The sequence below is a fragment of the Anser anser genome, assembly GCF_964211835.1.
Source record: "Anser anser genome assembly, chromosome: 21".
Classification (NCBI taxonomy): Eukaryota; Metazoa; Chordata; class Aves; order Anseriformes; family Anatidae; genus Anser; species Anser anser.
Window position 1 is genome coordinate 13,063,676 of NC_139742.1, and position 9,377 is coordinate 13,073,052.

Here is a 9,377-nt window from a genome sequence, read left to right on the forward strand (position 1 = left end):
GGTGTTGGAGATGCTCAGAGTGCAGGAGCAGGGAGTGTGATGGATCTCTTTGGGACATTAGGTGAGCAAAGCAGTGGTGCTGGGCTGGGGGACATGGTGGCTCTGGGGCTTGGCTGTTGGGGTAGGGGAGGAAAGAAGGGGAGAGGATATATACTGTCTTGTGGATTTTCGGTTAGGGTTAGTGTTACAGGAATGGATACAATTAGGGTTTGGAAAGAGAGAAGGTGCAGAGTCCTGTTGTGTGTGGGGTTGCATAAAGGCTCCCCAAGGGAGTTCAGGTGTACCCAAAGGCTTCTGTTGGGAGTACTTTTTGATGGGAGAAAGTGGTGCCGTATGTGTTTCCTAGGGCCCTAATTAGGGTTAGCTCAGTTAGGGTTAGCATTACGGTATGGGTTAGGGTTATGGTTAGGGTGTGGGTTTGTGTTACCTGTTAGGGTTAGGGGTAGCTACGTTATGGTTAGGGTTTAGGTTAGGGTTAGTGTTACTGTTATTTTTAGGGTTAGGAATAGGGTTAGGGTTATGGTTAGGTTTAGGGTTAGGGTTGGTAGGCCGTTAGGGTTATGGTTATGTTTAGGGTTAGCTATTAGGGTTAAGTATTAAGGTTAGTGTTATGTTTAGTGTTAGGTTTAGGGTTAGTGTTCGGCGTTAGGGTTACGGTTATGTGTAGGCTTAGATTTAGGGTTAGGTTTTGGGTTAGGGTTGGGTTAGTGTTACTGTTAGGGTTAGGAGTTTTGGGTTAGGGTTTAGGGTTAGTGCTAGGGTAGAGGTAGGGTTAGGGGTATGGGTAGGTTTTAGTGTTAGGTTTACAGTTAGGGTTAGGGTATTTTTTTTGTTTTTGGGTTAGTGTTAGGGTTAGGATTAGAGTCTTTTTTTTTGGTTAGGGTTAGGGATAGGGTTAGGGTTTAGGGTTAGGTTTTTTTGTTTTTGGGTTAGGTTTAGGGTTATGGTTTTTTAATTTTTTTGGATTGGGGGTAGGGTTGGGGATAGTGTTAGGGGTAGTGTGTTTTTTTTTTTTTTTTTTTGGGTCTAGGGTTAGGGCAGGAAGAGGTTCTTCACCGAGAGGGTTACGTGCACTGGAGCGGTCTCCCCAAGGAAGTAGTCACTGCACCACGCCTGTCGGAGTTTAAGAAGCGTTTGGACTGTTCACTTAGTCACATGGTCTGAATTTTTGGGTTTGGAGCGCCGGGGGGGAAGGGGCGGTTGTGTGCGCTTGGCCGACTCCGCTCTGGGTTCGATGGACTGCTCCATTCCAAGGCATGCTGGGAGCTGTAGTTCTGCGGTGCCGGGAGGCCACGTGGGCTCCGGGGTGCGCGGCCGGTCTTTCCCTGAGATACATAAAAATACAATTTTCTGTATTCCAAGGTAGTCGTGTAGTCATAATAAGGGGAAATGCTAAGTAGATAAGTGTAGTCCTGGCTTTAAGTGTAGGCGTAGATAATGATTGTTACTCAAGTGGTTTGATTGTTACTCAAGCTAATGATTGTTCCTTTATCTTGAATTGAATTTTTGTGCAGCGCTATGTTTGCAGTGGTAACATTGCGGCTGAGGTGTTTTTGATTAAAAACGATCTTAACTGTAACAGTGAATTCACTGAGTGTGGCTTTGTATAATGACTCCCACAATCATAAAACTTTTCTCCTTTGTCACAGATAAGAGAAAAGCTCTTTCCAGTGAGATGGAGAACGAATTAATTGCGCGGCGCGGCGCCGCCCGGGCTCTTTTTGGCGCGGCGCCGCCCGGGCTCTTTTTGGCGCGGCGCCGCCCGGGCTCTTTTTGGCGCGGCGCCGCCCGGGCTCTTTTTGGCGCGGCGCCGCCCGGGCTCTTTTTGGCGCGGCGCCGCCCGGGCTCTTTTTGGCGCGGCGCCGCCCGGGCTCTTTTTGGCGCGGCGCCGCCCGGGCTCTTTTTGGCGCGGCGCCGCCCGGGCTCTTTTTGGCGCGGCGCCGCCCGGGCTCTTTTTGGCGCGGCGCCGCCCGGGCTCTTTTTGGCGCGGCGCCGCCCGGGCTCTTTTTGGCGCGGCGCCGCCCGGGCTCTTTTTGGCGCGGCGCCGCCCGGGCTCTTTTTGGCGCGGCGCCGCCCGGGCTCTTTTTGGCGCGGCGCCGCCCGGGCTCTTTTTGGCGCGGCGCCGCCCGGGCTCTTTTTGGCGCGGCGCCGCCCGGGCTCTTTTTGGCGCGGCGCCGCCCGGGCTCTTTTTGGCGCGGCGCCGCCCGGGCTCTTTTTGGCGCGGCGCCGCCCGGGCTCTTTTTGGCGCGGCGCCGCCCGGGCTCTTTTTGGCGCGGCGCCGCCCGGGCTCTTTTTGGCGCGGCGCCGCCCGGGCTCTTTTTGGCGCGGCGCCGCCCGGGCTCTTTTTGGCGCGGCGCCGCCCGGGCTCTTTTTGGCGCGGCGCCGCCCGGGCTCTTTTTGGCGCGGCGCCGCCCGGGCTCTTTTTGGCGCGGCGCCGCCCGGGCTCTTTTTGGCGCGGCGCCGCCCGGGCTCTTTTTGGCGCGGCGCCGCCCGGGCTCTTTTTGGCGCGGCGCCGCCCGGGCTCTTTTTGGCGCGGCGCCGCCCGGGCTCTTTTTGGCGCGGCGCCGCCCGGGCTCTTTTTGGCGCGGCGCCGCCCGGGCTCTTTTTGGCGCGGCGCCGCCCGGGCTCTTTTTGGCGCGGCGCCGCCCGGGCTCTTTTTGGCGCGGCGCCGCCCGGGCTCTTTTTGGCGCGGCGCCGCCCGGGCTCTTTTTGGCGCGGCGCCGCCCGGGCTCTTTTTGGCGCGGCGCCGCCCGGGCTCTTTTTGGCGCGGCGCCGCCCGGGCTCTTTTTGGCGCGGCGCCGCCCGGGCTCTTTTTGGCGCGGCGCCGCCCGGGCTCTTTTTGGCGCGGCGCCGCCCGGGCTCTTTTTGGCGCGGCGCCGCCCGGGCTCTTTTTGGCGCGGCGCCGCCCGGGCTCTTTTTGGCGCGGCGCCGCCCGGGCTCTTTTTGGCGCGGCGCCGCCCGGGCTCTTTTTGGCGCGGCGCCGCCCGGGCTCTTTTTGGCGCGGCGCCGCCCGGGCTCTTTTTGGCGCGGCGCCGCCCGGGCTCTTTTTGGCGCGGCGCCGCCCGGGCTCTTTTTGGCGCGGCGCCGCCCGGGCTCTTTTTGGCGCGGCGCCGCCCGGGCTCTTTTTGGCGCGGCGCCGCCCGGGCTCTTTTTGGCGCGGCGCCGCCCGGGCTCTTTTTGGCGCGGCGCCGCCCGGGCTCTTTTTGGCGCGGCGCCGCCCGGGCTCTTTTTGGCGCGGCGCCGCCCGGGCTCTTTTTGGCGCGGCGCCGCCCGGGCTCTTTTTGGCGCGGCGCCGCCCGGGCTCTTTTTGGCGCGGCGCCGCCCGGGCTCTTTTTGGCGCGGCGCCGCCCGGGCTCTTTTTGGCGCGGCGCCGCCCGGGCTCTTTTTGGCGCGGCGCCGCCCGGGCTCTTTTTGGCGCGGCGCCGCCCGGGCTCTTTTTGGCGCGGCGCCGCCCGGGCTCTTTTTGGCGCGGCGCCGCCCGGGCTCTTTTTGGCGCGGCGCCGCCCGGGCTCTTTTTGGCGCGGCGCCGCCCGGGCTCTTTTTGGCGCGGCGCCGCCCGGGCTCTTTTTGGCGCGGCGCCGCCCGGGCTCTTTTTGGCGCGGCGCCGCCCGGGCTCTTTTTGGCGCGGCGCCGCCCGGGCTCTTTTTGGCGCGGCGCCGCCCGGGCTCTTTTTGGCGCGGCGCCGCCCGGGCTCTTTTTGGCGCGGCGCCGCCCGGGCTCTTTTTGGCGCGGCGCCGCCCGGGCTCTTTTTGGCGCGGCGCCGCCCGGGCTCTTTTTGGCGCGGCGCCGCCCGGGCTCTTTTTGGCGCGGCGCCGCCCGGGCTCTTTTTGGCGCGGCGCCGCCCGGGCTCTTTTTGGCGCGGCGCCGCCCGGGCTCTTTTTGGCGCGGCGCCGCCCGGGCTCTTTTTGGCGCGGCGCCGCCCGGGCTCTTTTTGGCGCGGCGCCGCCCGGGCTCTTTTTGGCGCGGCGCCGCCCGGGCTCTTTTTGGCGCGGCGCCGCCCGGGCTCTTTTTGGCGCGGCGCCGCCCGGGCTCTTTTTGGCGCGGCGCCGCCCGGGCTCTTTTTGGCGCGGCGCCGCCCGGGCTCTTTTTGGCGCGGCGCCGCCCGGGCTCTTTTTGGCGCGGCGCCGCCCGGGCTCTTTTTGGCGCGGCGCCGCCCGGGCTCTTTTTGGCGCGGCGCCGCCCGGGCTCTTTTTGGCGCGGCGCCGCCCGGGCTCTTTTTGGCGCGGCGCCGCCCGGGCTCTTTTTGGCGCGGCGCCGCCCGGGCTCTTTTTGGCGCGGCGCCGCCCGGGCTCTTTTTGGCGCGGCGCCGCCCGGGCTCTTTTTGGCGCGGCGCCGCCCGGGCTCTTTTTGGCGCGGCGCCGCCCGGGCTCTTTTTGGCGCGGCGCCGCCCGGGCTCTTTTTGGCGCGGCGCCGCCCGGGCTCTTTTTGGCGCGGCGCCGCCCGGGCTCTTTTATCTCAGATCGAGCTAACGAGCAGCTGAGGTAAAGGAGCTGGGACGAGGGAGGTATTGCAGCAGGTACGCTGTGGCTGTGAGGTGCCTCAGGGTGTGCTTTTCTCTCGTCTCTGCAGGTGCTTCGTGTAGTCTTGGACAGGGAAATCCCCGTGTCACGGAGCAGTGAGGGAAGGTGAGCATGTTGTCAGCCTGGTCGTCCCTTAACCGAAGTGAAGGGGTGTAGTGAGTTTATGTGGCAAGGTTTTGGTAGCAGGGGGCTCTAGGGTTGGCTTCTGTGAGAAGAATCTAGAAGCTGCCCCACGTTAGGTAAGGGCCCCGCTGCTGAGCGGAGCCAATAAGTGATGTTGTTTGCACCTCTGTGAGAGCATATTTAAGACAGGAAAAAAAAAAAACCAAACACGCTGGTCCATGCAGCAGCTGGGAGAGCAAGAGAAGTGAGGAACAGCCTTGCAGGCGCCAAGGTCAGTGAAGAAGGAGGGCGAGAGGTACTCCAGGTGCCGGAGCAGAAGTCCCCTGCGGCCTGTGGTGAGGACCATGGTGAAGCAGGCTGTTCCCCTGCAGGCCATGGAGTACCATGGTGGAGCAGGGTTCCAATATTCAAAGCTTTCAATGTTCAAGGCTGAAGCAAAAGCATGGGGATTGTTGCTTCTAGAAACACCCCAGTTCTCTTGTCTGCCCTCTGCATGCTGTTGAGCTAAGCCAAATAAATAAATAAACCACAGCTGGTGCTCCTCCTCTATTTTCTTGTGCTTTGCCCCTCCCCTTTCCCAGGTGATTGGCTTTGGGTTCCATGCAGGGCCTAGTGGTAATTGAGTCACAGGCATCCCATCAGAGAGCTCATTGTGCCTGGGCTGCACTTTGGGGTAAGTGCTTTGTTTTTCCTTCAGTCAGTTGCAGGTTTCTTTAGGTGGTTAAGAGTCCATGGACCGATGCGTTTCCAGGTAGAGACCGGTACGCCCATCTTTGTGAGGTAACAACTAGTAGGATCTGTTAGAGTAAACCAATCTGGTAATAGGTGCCTGTATTGTATGCAGCTCTTCTTCAGGTGAGTAATTGTTATAGCATGTTTACGGATAGGGTGGCAATCTTACTATGTGTGTTTGCTTTGTGGTTCTGGGTCCCTTATGATTTCTGCTGAATTAAGGCAAATATTATCAAAGTTACAACCTTGATGGCAAAGTGATGGAGCAGGGTTTAGGAGATGAGTATAATTGAAGCTCCCTGTATAAGCATGTATCTGAAAAGAGCAGCAGTAGGCGTGTAAGGTGTAGTCTTTTTCAGGGTTAGGGACAGTTTGTTATAGTTTTGGAGCTTATGCCTGCGGTTTGGGTGGCTGTAGAGTCTTTAGACGTTGCAGCCTTCTAGATTTTAAGTGCTTGGAATTCACGTAATAGAGGTGAGTTTAGGAGGGATTGCCGGCTAACTTGTTTTTGGGAAATGGTGGGGTACGGTTCCTCGACTGCATAAGCGCTGTAGTATTACCAAGAGACTGAGCAGGGTCACCTCTTTCATCTGTAAAGGGTAAGTCTGTGATTTTTTGCGCGGCGCCGCCCGGGCTCGTTTATCTCAGATCAAGCTAACGAGCAGCTGAGGTAAAGGAGCTGGGACAATGGAGGTATTGCAGCAGGTACGCTGTGGCTGTGAGGTGCCTCAGGGTGTGCTTTTTCTCTCGTTTCTGCAGGTGCTTCGTGCAGTGTTGGACAGGGAAATCCCCGTGTCACGGAGCAGTGAGGGAAGGTGAGCATGTTGTCAGCCTGGTCGTCCCTTAACCGAAGTGAAGGGGTGTAGTGAGTTTATGTGGCAAGGTTTTGGTAGCAGGGGGTTCTAGGGGTGGCTTCTGTGAGAAGAATCTAGAAGCTGCCCCACGTTAGGTAAGGGCCCCGCTGCTGAGCGGAGCCAATAAGCGATGTTGTTTGCGCGTCTGTGAGAGCATATTTAAGACAGGAAAAAAAAAAATAAAAACACGCTGTGCCACGCATCAGCTGGGAGAGCAAGAGGAGTGAGGAACAGCCTTGCAGGCGCCAAGGTCAGTGAAGAAGGAGGGCGAGAGGTACTCCAGGTGCCGGAGCAGAAGTCCCCTGCGGCCTGTGGTGAGGACCAGGGTGAAGCAGGCTGTCCCCCTGCAGGCCATGGAGTACCACGGTGGAGCAGGGTTCCACGCTGCAGCTGGTGGAGGAGACCACGGTGCAGAAGGTGGACCTGCACTGACGGAGGCTGCGGCCTGTAGAAGACCCTTGCCGGAGCAGATTCCGGGCCGGACCTGTAGACCGTGGAGAGGAGATCCTGCAGGAGCAGGTGAGCTGGCAAGCTGGCAGGAACTGCTGCCCGTGGGGGACCCAGGTTGGAGCAGTTTGCTCCTTGAGGGATGGACCCCGTGGAATGGACCTACGTCTGGAGCAGTTCTTGAAAAGCCGCTGCCTGTGGGAAGGCCATGCTAGATCAGTTCACCAAGGACTGCATCCTGTGGGAGGAACCCCACAGCACAGGGGACGAGGGCGTCCGAGAAGGAGTGGCGGCGAAGAAGCGCTATAGACTGGCCATAAACACCGGTCACCTGCACCGCTGGGGGGGAGAAGTTGGAAGAGGGTGGTTGGGGGGGGGGAAGGTGCTTTTGGTTGCTTTCCTTCGTATCTCGCTTCTCTACATCGTGTAGTAATAAGCAATAAATCTTTCTGTCTTCCTATGCTGAGTGTGTTTTGCCTGTCACTATATTTACTGTGTAATCTCCTCGTCCTTATCTCAACCCTTGAGCCCTTTTCATCATATTTTTTCCCTGTTATCCTTTGAGGAGGGGGAGTGAGAGAGTTATTGTGGTGGAGCTCGGTTGCCCACCCTGTTAGTGTTAGGGATAATCGAACGGATGTTTTATTAATGTCTCTTAGGTGATGGGTCATAAAGTATAATTAAGCATTGCCAAATGTACTTATATTATCAATTAATTTATGTATACTGGGAAGTGTAGGGAGTATATTATCAATTAATCTATGTATACTGGGAAACTTAGGGAGTATACTGAACAGTCAAATGAATCTTTGAAGGGGAACCCTGGGAGGGAACAGGTACAACCTGACCTTGGATAAGGGCCTGGAAATGCTGAAATGAGTTGAAGCAGAACCAAGGAGCGGAAGGAGCATGCGTCGAGTGAGAAAGGTAAAAAGTTTAGCGGAGAGGAAGACTCCTTACTTCATCTGGACGACCACCTGGATGACCGCCAGAGAGCGCCACGCATGTGCAAAGGGGAGGGGAGCTAATTAGAATGGAATGCGAGGCTGATGTTACCACCTGTAATGAATATGTATGCCTTACGTAATGTTGAAAGTATAAATAATGGCTGGGAAGTAACGGGACTTGAAGCCACATTTGGGCACCTGCCCCGGCTTCCAGCGCTGAATAAAGCACCTTCATATAATCACTTGGTGGTTATGTGGTTGCTACGCTAACATTTTGGCGACCCAGATGGGACGGCGTTGGCACTGCTGAGGCAGATCGTGTCTCGGTTTTGCTCCAGCCGGCACCGAGGGATTCTTGGGGAGCAGTTGACCGTGACCGACCTCCGCTGCTCACGACGTACCACTGGAGCGGTAAGCAAAGGTGCTTTCGACTTTGGGTATTCGGTACCGATTTGGTTGGGAAAGCCTGCCGGTCAGACGCGGCGAAAGCCACACTCGGTTGGGCAGGGAGCTCCCGGGGTAAGCCTAGGCGCTGTCCGTTAGACAGAGCGAAAGCTCTGCAGGTTCGGCATTGGTGGTTTGGTATTGGTAATTGTATTGGTTCGTGCTGAAGGGTCAGCACCTGGTATTATTGGTATGTGGTAAGCACGCTGCTGCTCCGGCAGCTTCTGGGGGGAGTGTGCTGCTGCTCCGGCAGCTTCTGGGGGAGTGTGCTGCTGCTGCTCCGGCAGCTTTTGGGTTTGTATCATAAGTTCAAAATGAAAAAGATTAAAGGAATTTTGGGAAAAGATGTACCTATCCCGCGAACATCCCCACTGGGGTGTTTGCTAGCGCATTGGAAAGAGGGAGGTTTGGGTCAAGAAATGCAGAAAGGAAAGCTGATTGATTATTGTAATATTTGGTGGCCACAGTATAAACTAGAGGACCAAGAAACTTGGCCTGAGAATGGAACATTGCAATATAACACAATTTTACAATTAATGCTATTTTGCAAGCGGGAAGGAAAATATGATGAACTGCCGTATGTGGAATTATTCTTTTATTTGCGCCGAAAGCCTGAATGGCAGCATGCTTGTGGAATAATGGTGCTTGAAGTTTCAACTGAGGAACGTTGTTGTGCATGTACTAAGGAGGGACGCTGTATACAGCATCAGGCAATAGAGAATAATAAGTACCATGGGGAAATGAATAATGGAAATATTGATTTGGAAGTTTCGCCGTCGGCTCCGCCGGAAGAGCCAGGACAGGGAGGGAAAAGGGAGAATGAAGATAGCAGTAGTGATGGAGAATCCCCGACTTTAGTCTCCCCTGTGTCACATAGGACTCGGCAACAGCGAAGGGCAGGAGAAACTATAAATGAACAGAGAGGGAAGATAATCGCTCCCCTCAGGCAAGGAGTGGGGACAGAAGGACCGGTATATGTTAAGGTGCCTTTTTCAGCTGGGGATTTAATGATATGGAAACAAGCAGCCGGCACCTACAGGGAAAACCCAGATAAAGTAGCCAGGGTAATGAAAATGATAATTAAAACCCAAAATCCCGATTGGGATGATCTCCAGGTGATCCTGGATACTTTGATGGACTCGACAGAAAAAGACATGGTATTGCGGGCAGCTAGAGAGAGCCCAAGAGGATGTATGAAATGGATTAGTGCTTGGAAATCTAGATCAAAACTTCCCCACTGAGGATCCCCAATGGGATTATAACACAGGGGATGGAATAAGGAGGCTGAAGAGATATCAAGATTGGGTACA